Source organism: Silene latifolia, chromosome 11, assembly GCF_048544455.1.
Source record: "Silene latifolia isolate original U9 population chromosome 11, ASM4854445v1, whole genome shotgun sequence".
Classification (NCBI taxonomy): Eukaryota; Viridiplantae; Streptophyta; class Magnoliopsida; order Caryophyllales; family Caryophyllaceae; genus Silene; species Silene latifolia.
The window spans coordinates 168,315,100-168,334,014 of record NC_133536.1 but is presented as its reverse complement, the minus strand read 5'-3'; positions in this window follow the sequence as shown (position 1 = coordinate 168,334,014).

Genomic DNA, 18,915 nt, shown 5'->3' with positions numbered 1-18,915 from the left:
AGATGTACTGTAAATTACTTGATCTTTGGTATTATTTTCTATTTCGATTCTAAATGGGTCAGTCTTGTCCAAGTTGTACCTAAGAAGGGAGGCACTACAGTAGTAAAGAATGATAAAAATGAATTGATTGCTACTAGACTTGTCACAGGATGGAGGATGTGCATTGACTATAGGAAGTTGAACACGACCACTAAAAAGGACCATTTCCCACTTCCTTGCATTGACCAAATGTTAGAGAGATTAGCTTGTCATAGTTATTTCTGTTACCTAGATGGCTACTCCGGTTTCTTTCAGATACCCATTCATCCTGAGGATCAGGAAAAGACCACTTTCACTTGTCCATATGGTGTATTTGCTTATAGGAGGATGCCCTTTGGTTTATGTAACGCTCCTGCTACCTTTCAGCGTTGTATGATGGCCATATTTTCTGATTACATAGAGTCTATCATGGAGGTCTTTATGGATGATTTCAGTGTATATGGTACTGATTTTGATGTTTGCTTGATAAACTTGACTAAAGTTTTGCAGCGCTGTGAGGAGAGCAACCTTGTTCTCAACTAGGAGAAGTGCCACTTCATGGTTACTGAAGGGGTGGTACTTGGTCATTTGGTGTCAGGTAAGGGCATTCAAGTGGATAGAGCTAAGGTTGAGGTAATTGAGCAACTCCCGTACCCGGTTAATGTCAAAAGTGTGCGTAGTTTTCTTGGTCATGCAGGGTTCTATCGCCGCTTTATAAAGGATTTTTCTAAAATTGCTCAACCTCTAACTCAGCTTCTTCATAAAGATGCTCCTTTTGTATTTACTGACAAGTGTGTTCAAGCCTTTGACAGGATCAAACAAGCACTTATCTCAGCTCCTATTATCCGTTCTCCGGATTGGAGCCTTCCTTTTGAGATTATGTGCGCTGCCAGTGACTATGCAGTTGGAGCTGTTTTGGGACAGCGAAAGGACAAGGTGTTACATGCCATTTACTATGCAAGCAAGACTCTCGACGATGCACAAATCAACTATGCTACTACAGAGAAGGAGCTTCTTGCAGTTGTTTATTCATTAGACAAATTTAGAGCTTATCTTGTTGGTTCTAAAGTTATTGTACACACTGACCATGCAGCTTTAAAATATCTTTTAACCAAACAAGAGGCTAAACCTAGACTTATTAGATGGATTTTATTATTGCAAGAATTTGATTTGGAAATCCGTGATAAGTTTGGTGCTGAAAATGTTGTTGCAGATCATTTGTCCAGATTGAGATTCTCAGGAAGAGAGATTTTGCCCATCGACGATTCTTTTCCAGACGACCATCTTCTAGCTGTAGCTGCAAACACTCCATGGTTTGCAGATGATGCCAATTATTTGGTAGGAGGTACACTTCCTCTTGATTTATCTTATCAGCAGAAGAAGAGGTTCATGCATGATGTGAAGAGGTACTTCTGGGACGATCCCTATCTGTTCCGAGAGTGTGCTGACGGTATATACAGACGATGTATCCCAGAGGGTGAGGTACGTGCCATCCTTTCTCATTGTCACTCTTCTTCATATGGTGGTCATCATGGTCCTTCTAGGACATTTGCTAAGGTAATGCAATCGGGTTTTTATTGGCCTACTATCCTTAAGGATGCTACTAACTTCGTCCGTTCTTGTAATGCTTGTCAAAGAACTGGCAATATCTCGCAAAGGCATGAGATGCCTCAAACTGGAATCTCCGAAGTAGAGATTTTTGATGTTTGGGGCATTGATTACCAAGGGCCGTTCCCTACATCTTTTGGGAACCAATACATATTAGTAGCTGTAGATTATGTTTCTAAATGGGTGGAGGCAATTGCCACCCCCACTTGTGATGCTAAATCTGTTGTTAAGTTGTTTCAGAAGACTATCTTTCCACGGTTTGGAGTGCCTCGCGCAGTGATTAGTGATGGAGGCACGCACTTCAACGAGCGTCATCTCAATTCTCTCATGAAGAAATATGGCGTTACACACCGCAGAGGATTGGCTTATCATCCTCAAACCAGTGGACAAGTAGAAGTTTCCAACAGAGAGCTGAAACAGATCTTAGAAAAGGTGGTAAGCAAGAATAGAAAGGATTGGAGTCGGAAGCTCGATGATACTTTGTGGGCTTACCGTACTGCTTTCAAAACGCCGATTGGAACCTCACCCTACCGACTTGTCTATGGAAAGTCCTGTCATTTACCTGTGGAGCTTGAGTATAGGGCTATGTGGACCATTAAAGAGCTGAATATGGATCCCTCACTGGCGGGTGAGAAACGACTGATGCAGTTGAATGAGCTAGACGAATTTCGACTGCATGCCTATGATAGTGCTCAAGTTTACAAGGAGCGCACGAAGAAATGGCATGATAAGCATATCTTGCAAAGAGAATTTCATGTTGGTGAGAAAGTTCTCTTGTTTAACTCTCGTTTGCGCTTCTTTCCAGGTAAATTGAAGAGTAGATGGTCAGGACCGTTCACTGTTACTGATGTGAACAAATTTGGGTCCGTTACACTGCATTCTGACACAGGAAAGACCTTCAAAGTGAATGGGCAACGCTTGAAGACTTATTATGAAGGTGCTTTCGTGGGGGTAATAGAGGCTCATGACCTCTTCCCCATTGATTCTTCTTACTGATGAAGAATTACGGTCGTGCGGGACCGCAAAAACCAGCGCTACCGAGAGGCAGCTCGGATTTTGTAAATCATTAGTTTGTAATTAGGATTTAAATTCACGTATTGCTTTTGTTTTTATGTTTCTTTGAACTTGGAGAGACGAGGAGAGGGTACTTGATGTGCTTTCAAGTGTCTTTTGCAGGAAATTTGACGGGATTTGAAGTTTTGAGTAACAAATGACGAAGAAAGGAGCCTGGACCTGCTTCCTCGATCGAGTCAACTGCGACTCGATCGAGGAACCTATCGACTCGATCGAGTCACTTGCGACTCGATCGAGGAACCTGTGCTGAATTTAAAAAAGTTTAAAACGAGAGTTGGGTATTCCTTAAATTGGTTCCTCGACCGAGTCACATGCGACTCGATCGAGGATCCAAAACAGACCGGGTTCCGCGTTTTTCTTCAGCCGGTTTTATGCTCTAATTACTCTACTTTGGAGTCGTTTGGTTCATGAAGGCATTAGATTTTCCTAGGAAATGCTAATTCATAGGAATTAAGTTCCTACATTGAATTCATGTGATTTGAGAAAACTTGTTTGGTTATCAATGTAGGAATCTAATTCCACCGGAACTTTCAATTACCTAGGGGGGGTTAGGTAAGCCAATTCCCTCATTATGTAGGCATTGGAAGTTCCTAGGAAGTTAGAATTCCTCCATTTTACAAAAAATATGTCAACCAAACAAGTCTTGATTTTTCAATTCATGGGATTTCCCAATGCCTACGTTTTATCGAGGCAACCAAACAACTCCTTTCTTTCACTTTCCTTCTTCTATTTGAGACCAATTCCTGCATACTTCCTCCTCTATCACTCTTTCTCTCTTGATTCTTCCTCAATCATCATCAAAACTCATTTAAACTTTGTGCTTTCTTGCTTATTACTTGATTGAATCATTCTCTTGTGCTTATTTTCTCCATTCTATTGCTTAAACTACCAAGGTAAGTCACGTTTTGGTCTTCACTTGTCTCGAAAATTCTGATTTTTCATGCTTAAATCTTGAGTTTATTGTATTAAATCTTCCATTGCTAGTATACAATTGCTATTTCCTTGCTTTCTAGCCCCTTACTTGTTGAAATTCATGCCTAATTTGCTAATTTGGGAATTAGGGTTCTTCAAAATCCGGGTAGAAATTTTGCATTAAATTGGTTAGAATTGTATTCTGTTGCTTGGAATCTTCAATATTTGATATATACTCATGTTCCCCTAAGTTTTTGGATGCTTTCATTGTCATTTGGAGTCTTAAAAATTGATTTTTCGGACCCATAAGTGCCAAAACCGGGACTGTTTTTGTGACATTGCTGGAGTTTAATTTTCTACTTGTTCTTATGTAGATAATGTCGACTTCCAGGCAAGGAAATAAGCGGACTAGAGAAAGGAGAGCACCGGTTCAACAACCCGAAGTAATTCCTGAGGAGGTTGTGTCTTCAGAGGATGATTTGTCTCCCTTAGACGATTATCCGTTTATCGAATTTCGTGACAAAGTGCAGAAGGACATGTTTGTGTATCTGTTATCCAAGTCTATGAGTGCCACTCGATGTGTTGATAGGAAAATTTTGCGCACTTTGAAGATAGACGACATTATGTTTGGCATGTTTAATGAAATCGGGTCAGTAGGTCTTTTCACGCTCCACGAGTTATCTTACCCTGCCCTAACTCTTGAATTTCTGAGCTCTTATACTTATTTCCCCAGTGATCACCTAATCCGATTTCGTTTGCTTAATGTTGAACGGTCTTTAACCTTTGGCCGTATTTCTGGAATCTTGGAGTTGGATAAGCATACTGAAGGGGACTTGTATGGTGTTGGTGGGTTGTCTGCCGTTCGTTATTTTCCATTGTTTACTGGTTATCTGGATGCGGACGTTAGTGCCATGGCTTTGTTAGATGTCCAACATGTTTGCCTTCGTATGTTTTTGAGGTATCTGAGTTATTTGCTGTTTGGTCGGACTGATAAGAGCAAGACCTCCACTATTGAGGTCTTAATACTTGCTAGTTACTTGAATCCTTTTAGGGAGGAGACATTCCAATTCTCTCCCCCGCTCTTGTCTCGCTCAAAGCATTTGATAGGGCGATTGGGCGGTACGGGAACCTTGATCGGGGTGCTCTTGTCACCAAAATTGCTAGGGTCTGTTTGTGACTTTGAGGGTGATGACCCATATGAGCCCATGGTCGACTATGAGCCACTTGTTGATGATGACCACCTTCGCTATGACATTTCCTATATTGATATTAAGAATGGGAAGGACCATTCTTTGGAGGGTCCGAGGTGAGTCGTAGATGCTTCTTCCTTGCGCCCGTTTGCCTGCTGTTGACCCCCTCGAGGAGAGTACGGCTGTGGTGCGTCCACCACCCGTTACTTATCTGATTCCCGAGGATCTTTTGATTACTTTTCCTGGGTCTAGTACTACTACCACCACCGGCGGGCGCCGGAGACGTCGTGCACCTACTACCCATTTGCCAGGTTCCTACCAGCCCGCTCCTCCTCCACCTCCTTCAGCCTATCCCACTTCAGGCTATGCTCCGTGTTACCATTTTGATCCGTCGTTGAACGGGAAGTGAGGATGCATACGGCATCAACACCGCTTTTGAGAGAGGAGGATGTGGGAACAGATGGAGGCTATGACTTTAGCTTCGGGGGACAAGATGGCGGTGTGTCACCTTCTTACTACACTACTCCTGGTGACGACAGCCGTGTGTTTCATCTTTACGGAGTGACTCCTACAGAGTTTGGACAGTTTAGCACCGAGTTTGGTGCATTAGGCCGTCCCTTTTACACTCCAGTCCGCCCCTCTCAGCCTACTTCTGTTTTCGGGGAGGACACCGGCATCCCTTGTTCCCAGCGAGGCCCATTCGGCCAGTTTGCTGCTTCTACTTCCACCGCTGCTGCTCCTGGAGGCACTCGTGGTCGAGGCCGTGTTAGGAGACCCACTCGTGGTAGAGGCCGTGGCCGCAGTGCCGTTCCTGATCCTGAGCTTATATCTTTATATGCTGATATTGATGATTTTGATGATGCTTCCGGAGCCCAGTAGTGACAGCTGGTCACTACATCCCTCTCTTTCCAGCTGGTTTGGGGGAGGCTACTACATTACAGCTGGTATTATCTTTCTTGTTTTGTTTTATTGCATTTCTTTTTACCCTCTCTCCTTTGTTAGTAGTGTCCTATAGGTTGCTGGTTTTCTGTGTGATTGCTATGCTGTAGGCGTCACAATGAGGACACTGTGACATTTAGGTTTGGGGGAGTGTGTTTATTTCTGTTGTGTGCTTTTATTTATTGTTGTGTGAAAAAAATCAAAAATTCAAAAAAAAATTGAAAAATTAAAAAATCCAAAAACATGTCTTTTATTTATTTTTTGTTTATTTTGAGTCGAGTCATGGTGAATTGTATAGCAATGATGATAACTTGCTTTGTCTTTGCATTTGAGTCTCATTTAGTTGTCCATGTACGTTGTTTTGACCTGTTAGCTATGATGACCAAAGCTCTTTACTCAAGTCTTGACCGTCACAATATGCCTTATGCCGAGTAGACTTGATTTTATTTTGTTGGTAAACCACTTAAATTTCTGAGGTCTTTAGAGCTTCCTAGGCCGGGAACATTAATAAACCGGTCTCATTGTTATTTAGGCTAATGAGTGTGGTCTCCTTGTGGTATATGTAATATCAAACTGCATAAGTGTGACATTAGTTTCTTAGCTTTTGCGCGTTCATTTGATTAAGTACATGTGGATAGGCGATTCTCATTGTTCAAATAAGCCTTACATCACCCAGTTTTGTTAGCCCGTTTGAGCCATGTAGCCATTTTATATCCTATTTCTTAGCTACATTCCAGAATTTGCCTACCTTTTTCGGGACAGTCGCAGTTGTTTGAGCCTTATTGTTATAGCTACTTTGGTTGGGTTGGGACTTTATTTGTCATGTGGGAGTAGCTATCTTTTTGTAACAATTGTGTGACCTCTTATGTTGAAAAGAGAATATTATGAAGCAGAAAAAAAATGAAAGTCTCGAAAGAAAGAAAAGAAAAAAAAGAAAAAAAAAGAAAAAAAAAGAAAAAAAAAAGAAGAAAAAGTTTCGAAAAAAAAAAGAAAAGATTCAAAAGAGAAAAGAAGAGAAAAAAAATGTATGCTTCATTCAGTTTTGTTAGAAGGTCGTGTGTGGTAATTACTGGAGTCTAATGCACATTTGGAGAGCCTTTACATTTCTCTCATATGTTGTCAAAGTTGAGATTATTTCTCCAGTTGGATGTTTGATTTATTACTTATTAGTTTTGGCTATTGGTCTAGCGCTGCGACTACCGTCTGAGCCTCACATATCCATACGTGCGTTCGCACAAGCCACTTCTACACCCATGCCACTTTACCACCTTTCTGTCCTTGATACATGTCCTTGGTCTGTTTCGTGAATGCGTATTAGTTGGAGAATCTCTTATCACGTTAGATTGCATGCATATCTCATAAGTTGAGTGAGAGTCTTACTTCTTTCTATCTTACATATATCTCACCCATTATGAGCGCATGAGTGAAACCGCGAGAATCCGACAAAATGGTCTTGCAAGGTTGAAAGGTATTTGGTTGAGTCTCGGTATCATGTCACATCTTGAGTAAGAGCTGCGATAGTCTATTACCCGTGCTTTTGAATTTGTTTTATTAGCACAACTTCGGTCATTACTTTGTTATAGATATGGACAGCTGAGTCTTGTATGTGCCTAGACATTTGCTCTGAGTTATTCATTCACCATATGTTTGTTGTCCTTTGTTTTGGTCTGATTGCTTTGCTCGAGGACAAGCAAAGGTTTGGTTTGGGGGAGTTTGATGTATCACTTTCATATATACTTTTATAGCTCCCTTTACATCGTATTTCATACCATTTCGTGCCTATTATATCATTTATATGCTTTATTTCAATGAATTGTCGATACTGCCGCTATTTTGTGTTTTGATGCAGAAATGACTCGTTATGAGTATGATCAAGTTAAGATTAGCATGGCGGAGACGGCATAGAAGAATACACGAAGCATGGCACGGGAAACGAGGAATTATGAAGACTAGAAGTCAAAGAAGAGAAGAAGGAACCTGTGAGCTAGTTCCTCGATCGAGTCACTGCTGACTCGATCGAGCAGCTGTCCTCGATCGAGTCACTTGCGACTCGATCGAGGATCCTCTCTGGCGGGTTTATTTCCGGAATTTCCTAAAACGTTAATCTTTTGCTATAAATTAAAGACTCGGGTTTTATTGTTAACTTACGTTATATTTTGCTAAGTACTGCTGGAAAACTCTCTTAAGAACCCTAATCTTCCTTTTGTATGGTAATAAACTTTCCCCTTTAATTAAATCATTTGTTTTATGTTCTTCAATTATTGTTTTTATCTTGCAATTATGTTTTCATCTTTAATCATGTTTGTTGTTGTTATTATAATCATGAGTAGCTAATCCCCTCATCTAGGATGAAGGGGATCTAGGTTAATTAAGAAGGGAAAATCAATTAGTTACTATTGATATATCATTAAAGTTGTTGTTTGATTGTTGTAATTCTTCTAGTTAATCACTTGAGGCCTGAGTTATTAATTAGTGTAGCGAATCGATCCTATCGCCGACCGGGTTAGAATTGATATAGGCTGCGATAATCAAATAGAAAGTATCTAATCATAGCGACCGCATGTTAGAATCGATCTAAAGGGCATAATGGAGTCGACCGATCTTATGACCTTAAACAACTTGATAGATTTAGTAATTGATTGATAATCCCCGACTGATTGACCTAGTGAACCTAATTCCTAGACTTTTAATAATATTGTTGTTCATCCTTTAATTACATTGCAATTAGTTTGTTAGAATCAACCCAAAACAAAACCCCCGAAATTGGTTACTTCTAGACAGTTTAAATACTCTTAGACTAGCTTTTACCGCCTCCCTGTGGATTCGATACCTGTCTTATCACTAGCTATTCTTGTTAGTCCTGAGATAGTTTTACTTTGATTTGGTAATACGACTTTAGCCACATCATCCGCGATGTTATTATCCGTCGCAATCTTGTCAATCACTATCTCTTCTTGCTCCACGTAATCACGGATCAGGTGAGCCTTCCGAAGTACATGTCTAGATTTGTTGCTAGACTTTGGCTCCTTAGCCTGGAAGATGGCACCTCTATTGTCACAATAGATGGTGATCGGGTCATTTGAACTAGGAACTACCGAAAGCCCTTGTAAGAATTAACGCATCCATATCGCTTCCTTTGCTGCCTCCGAAGCGGCATAGTACTCGGATTCAGTAGTAGAATCTGCTACAACACTCTGTTTAGAACTCTTCCACCTGATTTGCACCATTAAGAGTGAAGACGAACCCGGACCGAGATTTTGAATCATCTCGATCCGTTTGGAAGGTAGCATCTGCACAGAATCGGTTGCGCATAGCTTAGTATCGCCTCCATAAGTCAATAACCAATCCTCAGTCCTCCGTAGGTACTTGAGGATATTTTTGACTGTTATCCAGTGTGTTTCACCTGGAGTCTTTTGGTACCGACTCGTCATACTCAATGCATATGCCACGTCTGGACGTGTGCATATCATGGCATACATGATCGATCCTATTGCAGATGCATAAGGAACACGACTCATGCGCTCTATCCCTTCGTACGCCGTGGGTGATCGAGACTTGCTCAATCGCATCCCGGTCGTCATAGGAAGGTTCCCCTTCTTGGAGTTGGTTATGCTGAACCTCTCAAGAACCTTATCCAAATAAGACTCCTGACTAAGTGATAACGTCCGTCGTGATCTATCTCGGTAGATACGGATTCTCAAAATACGCTGTGCCTCACCTAGATCTTTCATCTGGAAATGGTTCTTCAACCATTCTTTAACCGAACATAGGAGAGGAATGTCATTTCCAATCAAGAGTATGTCATCGACATACAATATCAAGAATACAATCTTGCTCCCACTCGACTTGATATATAAGCATGGTTCCTCGATCGATCGAGTGAAACCATACTCCTTTATCACTTGGTCGAAACGATGATTCCAACTCCGAGAAGCTTGCTTAAGTCCATAAATGGAACGCTTAAGCTTGCATACTTTCTTAGGATGTTTAGGATCTATGAAACCTTGGGTTGCACCATGTACAACTCTTCCTCCAAATAACCGTTTAAGAAGGCGGTTTTCACATCCATTTGTCAAATCTCATAATCATGAAATGCGGCAATCGCTAAGATTATTCGAATGGAACGTAGCATGACTACAGGTGCAAAAATCTCATCATAAATCAATCCTTGCACTTGAGTGAAACCTTTTTGCCACAAGTCGTGCCTTATAGATATCTGGTTTCACGTCTACAGAATGCTTTATTTTGTAAAGCCATTTGCACTGTAGAGGTTTTACCTTATTAGGTAAATCAACTAGATCCCATACGTTATTCTCATACATGGAGTCCATCTCGGATTGCATGGCTTCGAGCCATAGCTTTGAGTCGGAACAGGCCATAACACCTTTATAGGTTGCGGGTTCATTACTTTCTAGAAGTAAAACATCATTCTCCTCGACCATACCAATGTATCTGTCCGGAGGATGAGAGTCTCTACCCGACCTCCTAGGTTCCTTAGGAATATTAACCGTATCATCAGTTGGAGGTACAGCTTCCTCCATCTGTTCCTCGGTTGTTGGTTCTGGAATCTCCGACAGCTCGAATGTTCTATTACTTGACTTGTTCTCGAGAAATTCTTTCTCTAAAAACGTCACACTAGCCGCAACAAAAACTCGATGTTCGGTAGGCGAATAGAAGTAATGACCAAATGTTCCTTTTGGATAACCTCTAAAGTATGTCTTGACCGATCGCGGGCCGAGCTTATCCTCGTGTCTCCACTTGACATAAGCCTCGCAGCCCCAAGCCCGAATAAAGGACAAGTTAGGGACCGTTCCCTTGCACATTTCATATGGAGTCTTGTCGACAGCTTTAGACGGACTTCGGTTAAGTATAAGAGCGGCTGACAAAAGAGCATAACCCCATAATGAATCAGGCACTACCATGTGACTCATCATGGATCGAACCATATCAAGTAAGGTTCGATTTCTCCGTTCGGACACACCATTCAATTGAGGTGTTCCAGGTGGAGTTAACTGCAAAACGATTCCACAGTCTTTCAGGTGTTGATCAAACTCATTTGAAAGATATTCGCCACCCCGATCTGAACGGAGTACTTTAATATTTCTACCCAGTTGGTTCTGTACCCTATTCTGGTATTCCTTGAATTTCTCAAAGGACTCACTTTTATGCTTCATTAAGTAGACATATCCGTATCTACTCAAATCGTCCGTGAAAGTGATAAAATATCTATAACCATCTCTAGCGGTAATTGACATAGGTCCACATACGTCCGTATGTATGAGTCCTAATAGGTCACTAGCGCGCATTCCAACACCTTTGAAGGAAATTCGAGTCATCTTGCCAATGAGACATGATTCACACGTGCCATATGTAGAATATCCGAATGCGGGAATAGTCCCATTATCGACGAGTTTCTTCACGCGTTTCTCATTTATGTGTCCCATTCGACAATGCCATAGATAGGTTTGATCTTTGTCACCAACCTTTAATTTCTTATAATTCATGTGTAATACTTCTGTGGTTTGATCTAAGATATAAATTCCATTCATGGAAACTGCTTTGCCATAAATCATTTCATTAAAAGAGAAAATACAACTATTATCCTTTATTGAAAATGTAAAACCATCTTTAGCAAGTACGTAAACAGAAATAATATTCTTAGATAAACTGGGTACATAGTGTGATTATTTAAAGATAACTCAAAACCACTAGGGAGTTGGATTACATATGTTCCCTTCGAGGCAAAGAAGCAACTCGTGCTCCATTCCCGACTCGCAGTCCACATCACCTTTTTCGAGAGGTATGATGTTCTTTAGGCCCCGCAAATGATTACATGAGATGAGAACCACAACCAAGTATCTAGTACCCAAGTTCGAAACTTGCATGGTTAATCTCAATCATATGAATATAAGATGACATACCAACAGGAACGACGCGGCCTGCCTTGATGTCCTCACGGTAGACGGGACAGTTCCTCCTCTAATGTCCAGTCTTGTGACAATGGTGGCACTCTATGTCACCGCCCTTGCTCTTTGTCTTGCCCTGTGAGCCACTAGTCTCACCAGGCGCACTCTTACCATTTCTTGGCTTCTTAAACTTTGGCTTACCTACAGCTAGGTCGCCATGAGCCTTGCCCTTACCTTTACCTTTGTTGTAAATCGTGAGAACATCCTGCTTCACGCTCCCACTCAATTTCATATCCTTCTCGGTCTGTACGAGAAGGGAGTGTAGCTCATGAGGACTCCTTTTCAATTCATTCATATAGTAGTTCGCCCTGAAAAGGGCAAAACCATCGTGAAGAGAATGAAGCATTCGGTCAATGACAATGCTCTCACTGATTTTACAATTCAGTGCCTCCAGTTTCTCGACATTCTCAATCATGTGAAGAATGTGTGGGCTAACCGGTTGGCCCTTCTGGAGTTTCGCATCAAAGAAGCGACATGTATGCTCATATGTAACGATTCTCGGTGCCTTTGAGAACTCGTTAGTGAGCGTGGTGAAAATCTTGTTTGCACCTTGGGCAATGAAGCGTCTCTGCAAATTGGTTTCCATTGCAAAGATGAGTACGTTCTTTATCGCACCCGCTTCCATAACGAAATCAGTATAAGCGAGTGACTCGTTGACTCCTGCATTTGGGCCTGAGTTGACCGGTATTGGCTCGATTAAATACCCGAGCTTACCGTTAGCGATGGCGCATTCCGTAGTGCCGCCCCCGGTCCGCAAAATTGGACCCATCATTCTTGATCGAGTGGGTGATTCATTTGGTCCATGAACATTTTAAGCCAGGACGAACGATCTAGTGTGGCACTAGGCATCGGGATTGCGTTATTTTCAGCCATTTGTTGTAACAGTATTATTGATAATAAACGTGTTCTACACTACGAAAGAAGAATAAAATAATAAGCATGTGCATCGTTTTTATTTTAAGTCTAATGATCTAATGTCATAACGCGAAGACTCAAAACATTTATACAATTGACCTCCCTCAAGAATTATATAAATGACCCCAAGACTCAATTCTCTGTAAATTGATAAGCTAACCTTTTAGCTAATTCTACCGTTAGAATTCTTGGTCGATAAATTTCTGTAAATACTATCTTTAGTCCATCATAATCACGAGAAACTCTTCGGACTATGATGTTGAGGTAAACTAAGTCAACACAACTACTTACCCAACGTAGAAGGGGTCATATTAGGCCTACCGACGAACAAGGGATTCATAGATGTTTGCCCTTATAAAGACTAATCTCAATTTCCGTTTTAGAGGAAGATCCCATCAACTTTATTTAAATTCATTTTAAGTGAACTATAATCTAGCATGCGAGAATGATTAAACTAAAGTGATGGCTTAAAGTCTGTGACATCTGCATGTCCATGAAAACTAACATACAACCTATATGAGTCAATTTTCATGCATTTTAGTAGTAAGTGGTTTGGTTTTAGGCGGAAAATGATGCAATTACTAACATGTGAATGAAACGCAATAATAATGAAAAACGTAAAAAAAAAAAAACAGTAAAAGTCCTAGTGTGGCCTATCCTATCAAAATGAACAATAAATACAAGTTTGGAATCCATCCTTGGACCCGAGAAGCTTGTCTTGATGTTCCATCTTGATCCATGTAGCGGGAGTGGGCTTGAATCTTCATCTTTAGTCTTCTTTGAAATTACAATAAATAAAATTACATAATTGACCTATTTATTACATTCTAATTTCAAAACCCAAAACTAAAATAAAGGAGATTCGAGATCTCATAATTACATAAAAATCATGTTTCCTTCATTACGAAAACATAATTTGACTAAGGCCACACTAAGTATTACAAATTACAACCGATTGCAAAATTAAATACGTAAATAAAATTCATTCATTCGAATCATTCAACAAAATTAAAAGCATCAACTAAAATAAATTAAACATACCTTACACAATTCTTTAATTATGTTGATTAATTTATCCAAACCACCTATTTAAATTAAATTAAGTGACAATTCCGCAATTTAATCACATTAATTTCATTCTTAATCCATATTAAACTTGTAATATGAATTCTATCCGTCAAAATTTTAAACTGCTTTAAAATAACTCGGTATCTTTAAATTGTGAACCGATTCACAATAACTAATTGGCCAAAATAAAATAAAAAAACAAAATCCAATTTTTTCTTCCTTTTGGGTCTCGGCAAAAAGGAAAACAAATTTTTTTTTTTTTAATTTGTAAACTCAGCTCACGGCTGACAAAAAAACAGCCAATAATTTTTTTTTTTTCGGAAATAAGGCAAAAACAAAGAAAGAAACAAAACTTTCCTTTTCTTTTTTCTTTTAGATTCGGCAAAAAAAATATCCCAAAAAAACAGTTTTTTTTTTTTTTTTTTTTTTTTTTTTTTTTTTATGAACACTGTTCACGGTGAACATTACCGAACAGAAAAAAAACAACAACAACGGCAAAAAAAATAAAACAACCGCCACAAAAAAAACTTGCGGCAAGAATTGCCCTAAAACAAAACCGATGAAGAAAATGTTTACAGTTGCCATATAGAACGTGATTTAGCAAGTGAATTAATGAACATGATTAATCTTATATGCTAAAACTATATAGCAAAAACAAGTTCTTGTCTCATCGACATGATTATTCCATTAACAATTTAATTTAATCCGAATTAAATCAAGGTATCTACAAATTCATTTTATTATCATCTTAACATATTAAAACAATAATTCATATGAATCAAATGGAAATAAATCATCAACAAAGGAAAAACAGACCGAAAACAAAAAAATCTCTCGGCACAAAAAAAATTTCAGCCGAAAACCCTAATTTTTTTTTTTCGAAATCCCCATTGTTTACATACATATTTTATGAAAATCATCAAAAATAAAATTGTGGCCTAATGCTCTGATAGCACTTGTGGGAAATAATCTGTATAATTTCCTTAATTTAGAAGGATTATAACGATTTAACAATGATGATTAAAAGTCATAAACAAAATACAAAAACAAAGTATAGGGATTCAGAATTAACCTTCGGTCCTAGCAAATATGGCCTAAGAACAATATCAAAATTGATATTCACGTACTAGAGAAAATCACAAAAATAAACCCTAATATTTACAGAAAATTGGGGATCTCATTCTAGCAATTTGAGGGGCATTTCTCGGAGCACTTGTGGGAAATAATCTGTATACTTCCCTTAATTTAGAAGGATTATAACGATTTAACAATGATGATTAAAGGTCATAAACAAAATACATAAACAAAGTATAGGGATTCAGAATTAACCTTCGGTCCTAGCAAATATGGCCTAAGAACAATATCAAAATTGATATTCACCTATTAGTTGCACCCAAGACGATATGAGATATGCCCTTTGATTATGCTAGAAATCGATCTAAAATTTTCTGTAAAATTTAGTTGTTTTTTGTGTTTTGTGATGAGGGAGAGGAGGCAAGGTCAAGAAAAAGCATCAAGGTAGAAATAATTCTCTCCCTTTATTTTTATACAGACCGAAACTTGGAGTCAATTATGAAAGATAAATCTCTCCTAATTTTCGACCAAGCTGACCGAAATAAGGAGTAAAATTCCCTTATTTTTGGTCTTTCCAAAAATATATAATATGTGTTGAATTGTCATCTAGTGAGGATTGAACCCATGACCTCTTGGTATGTGTACCCTCACTATTACCACTATGACACATTCATCTTGTTGATATTAAACATAACTGATTATATTTAATTACGAATTAACAGATTAATTCGTCCAAGCTAACAATATATACATTTAATTAAATATAACTTATTATATTTAATTTACGAATTGACAGTTAATTCGTCTCAACTAATATTATTTAATTTTCATTAAATAATTATCTCATCAACACATTGACTAACTTTTTAGTCATATTGGGCATCAATGTAATTATATTTCTATAACCACATTTCTCAAACACATCCTATAGGTGTGACCTTTAGGGACCAGTTGATCACCGCCATCTGTATGATAATAACGTCAAACTTCTAGCAAGCCAACCGTTATTAGGTAAACGTTAATCATCTGATTAATATACGAAGTATACCCTTATGAACCTGTAAGAGATTTACAAATGTTATCACACTAATTTGTGGAGGACACAAGCTCCAACAGGTTAATGGTCAAAGGTTGAAGCACTACTTCAAGGGAGTCGAGTTGCAAGGAGAAGAGGATCTTCTTTTAGAGGATCCAATTTACAAAGATTAATTCTCAAGCAATGACTAAGTCGAGCCATCGACGTTAGAAATACGGTAACAATTTGTAAATATTCTATCTTAATTTAATTGATTTCTTAGTGTAGTTCATTACCATAGTTTAGTTCATTGCACGTTAATTTCGTTTTAAATAATTTAATTTGCATTGAAATGCAAGAAGCACTTGGGGTTTGTTAAATGATGTAGTGATTTGCACAAACCCTCTTGGAAGGCGTGATCAAGAGGAGATGAGACTTAGTTTAATTTACAAGTTAATTTGAAGAAGCCAAGAAAGGGGAACAAGGGGAAAAGAGCAAAATTTGGCTAAGTATGGAAATTGGGAATTAAAAGAATAAGGAGCAAAAATGCGAGCTGGAGCGCAGCCTGTGCAAAGGGTCAGCGCAGCTACGCCCGATTGCGCAGGCAAGTATGAATTTTGCGCAGCCTGCGCAGGTCTGTAATCTCGTTTCCTTTATCTTTCCTTATCCCGTCATTCTTCATCATTCAAAACCCCTTTTTGTCGAGAAAACCTTCAACAACTCCTCTCAATCATTCCAAAACGCACCAAATCACTACTCACCATCAACAAACTTCAAATCTTTCAACCAAATTCTTCACATAATTCAATTTTGCCATAAAAAACACCATCAAAACACCAAATTTCTGAAAAAATCCCCAAATTTCCAAAGAACCCTAATTTTTTCCGGGTAAATTGGAAGCTTCTACAAGTGGATTTACGGGTCACTAGGGGGTTTTTACGCATCATCCATCATTATTCAAGCAAGTTTGAGAAATTCCGGGGAGGTATAACAACTTTCCTCTACTTTCTTTGTTTCAAATTAGTTTAATCCGATTTACATTAGTTAGTTGGGTTAAAATTCTTGCTTTTGTTGATTATTGTGGATTGTTGGCAAAGGTTTTCTGTTAGGGAAGGAACAATTCGACAAACACACCTTAAACAATCGAGTTCTTGCTAGTGCACATAAGGTGTTTGTTGAATTTCCCCTTAGAAAATTTTTCAGTTTTTGGTTGTTTTCGTGTCTATTTGAACCTAATTTTGTTGGAAAAGAAAGATGGTTTTAGGAATTGGCAAAGGAAAATCTAAGAAGAGAGGTGAATCCTCCAATGCACCACCACCCCCACCCAAGGCTTTTCATGGGGATGAGGGTTTGCTCACACAATACAAAAACTTCTTCAAAACCCTTGAGAGCAAACCTTTACACATATCCAAATTCCTTCACCTCGGGACATTGAGGGAGATGGGAATTTACGACCAAACACTTGCTTTCCTAACCAAGGTGGGGCTTGAGCGATACATGAAACTCCAACTAAACACTTACCCCGCCTACACTTTGGAATTCCTAGCCACTTTACATGTCACGGGGGAAGGGGAGAGTGCAATGGTAAATTTTCGGTTGTGTAAAGTGTGGCATTCTCTCACTTTCGAAAGGGTGAGGGAAATCTTGAGAATCTCTAGACCACCCTCCTCCGTTAACCCACAAGGAACAATATTGAATGATGTATGGTGTGGCCTTACGGGGAAGCCTCGTCAAACTAACAATGACAAAAGTTCCGCAATTACAAACCCCCCCATCCGAATCATTACCTGGATGATAGCTTGTTTCTTCTTTTCCAAGGGGGAGCCAACAAAAATCAATGATGGTGTGCGAGAGTGCATATGGACGATGTTACCCGATGGGGAGGGGGTACCGGATTGGGCAAAGCTCTTTGTGGTGAGTGAAACTAAGCATAAAGAGAAAAAAGGGGAGCATCAATTGTGGGGGATTAGTCACCCTCTTTGTGGCAAATTTGGTTGGTAACATTCCCGAAGACCAACCTCTCGTGTGGGGTAACAATTTATACAATGCCGCGGGGTGGGTTAAGACCCACATGATCAAAGTCTTGGACACTCTCCCATGGAGTTGTTATTGGTTGGGAGAGGGAGATGTACAACACATGAGATTACCAAGGAATGGCCCTCTTCCAAGTGGATTGAGAGCCCGAGACTTCTATTGCCCCGCCGAGGGAAACTTACCCAACCCACCACCACAAAGAGTGCGAAAGAGAAGAGTCATATAGCCATCCCTTAATGCCCAACAAATGGAGGAACAAGAGGTTGAGATTATTGAGGGGGGATTTCATGATACCCGCCACATTCCTTCATCCTACCAACAACCTCAAGACACCCCTATGCATGAGGCCGGGTGTTCCTCAACTCCCACCATGGAACCTTAGCAACATCAAATGTTTAAATATTTTGAAGATACCCGGGGAACCTTGGAAGCAATAACTGGGAGGGCTGAGAGCTCCCATACTTGGCAACAACAATATGGGCCAAGGTTGGAGAGCTTGGAACAATTTCAAAATGCCTTTGAAGAGCACAAGAAGTTGGGGGATGAGGCCGAATTGGCCCAAACAAGAATGCTTGAAGGGATAGTCAAAAGGCAAAAGGAGTCTCACGCTTGGCAACAACAACAAGCCAAGCTTTGGGCAGAGAACCAAGCTATGTGGCAAAGCCAAAATGCGTGGAGGGAACAAGTAAGTCGACAATTTGGGGTGCAAAATGAAAGGCACCACCAATACCTTGAAGATTCCTACCACGACGCCCAAGCACAAGAGGCTTCCTTTGGCCTTATTCGAGGCCTCTTTGACATGTCCCTACACCATAATGAACCTCAATACCAAGTTATCATCAATCAACAACAAGTGGACAACGCCCATGAGAGGGCAAAGAAAGAAAAAGAAAGAAGAGAAAGAAGAAGAGGAAGTCGAGGGGCATATGAGCAAGGTGAAGGCTCGGCCCCCTCCCACAACAATATTTGAAGAATTTGGCACACCTCCACATTGAGGATAATGTGAGATTAAAGTGTGGAGGAGTGAGTGAGTGTAACATATGTAAAATTGCTTCTTTTGTCAATGCAAGTTTCAAATTCAAATTCAAAAAAAAAAACGAAA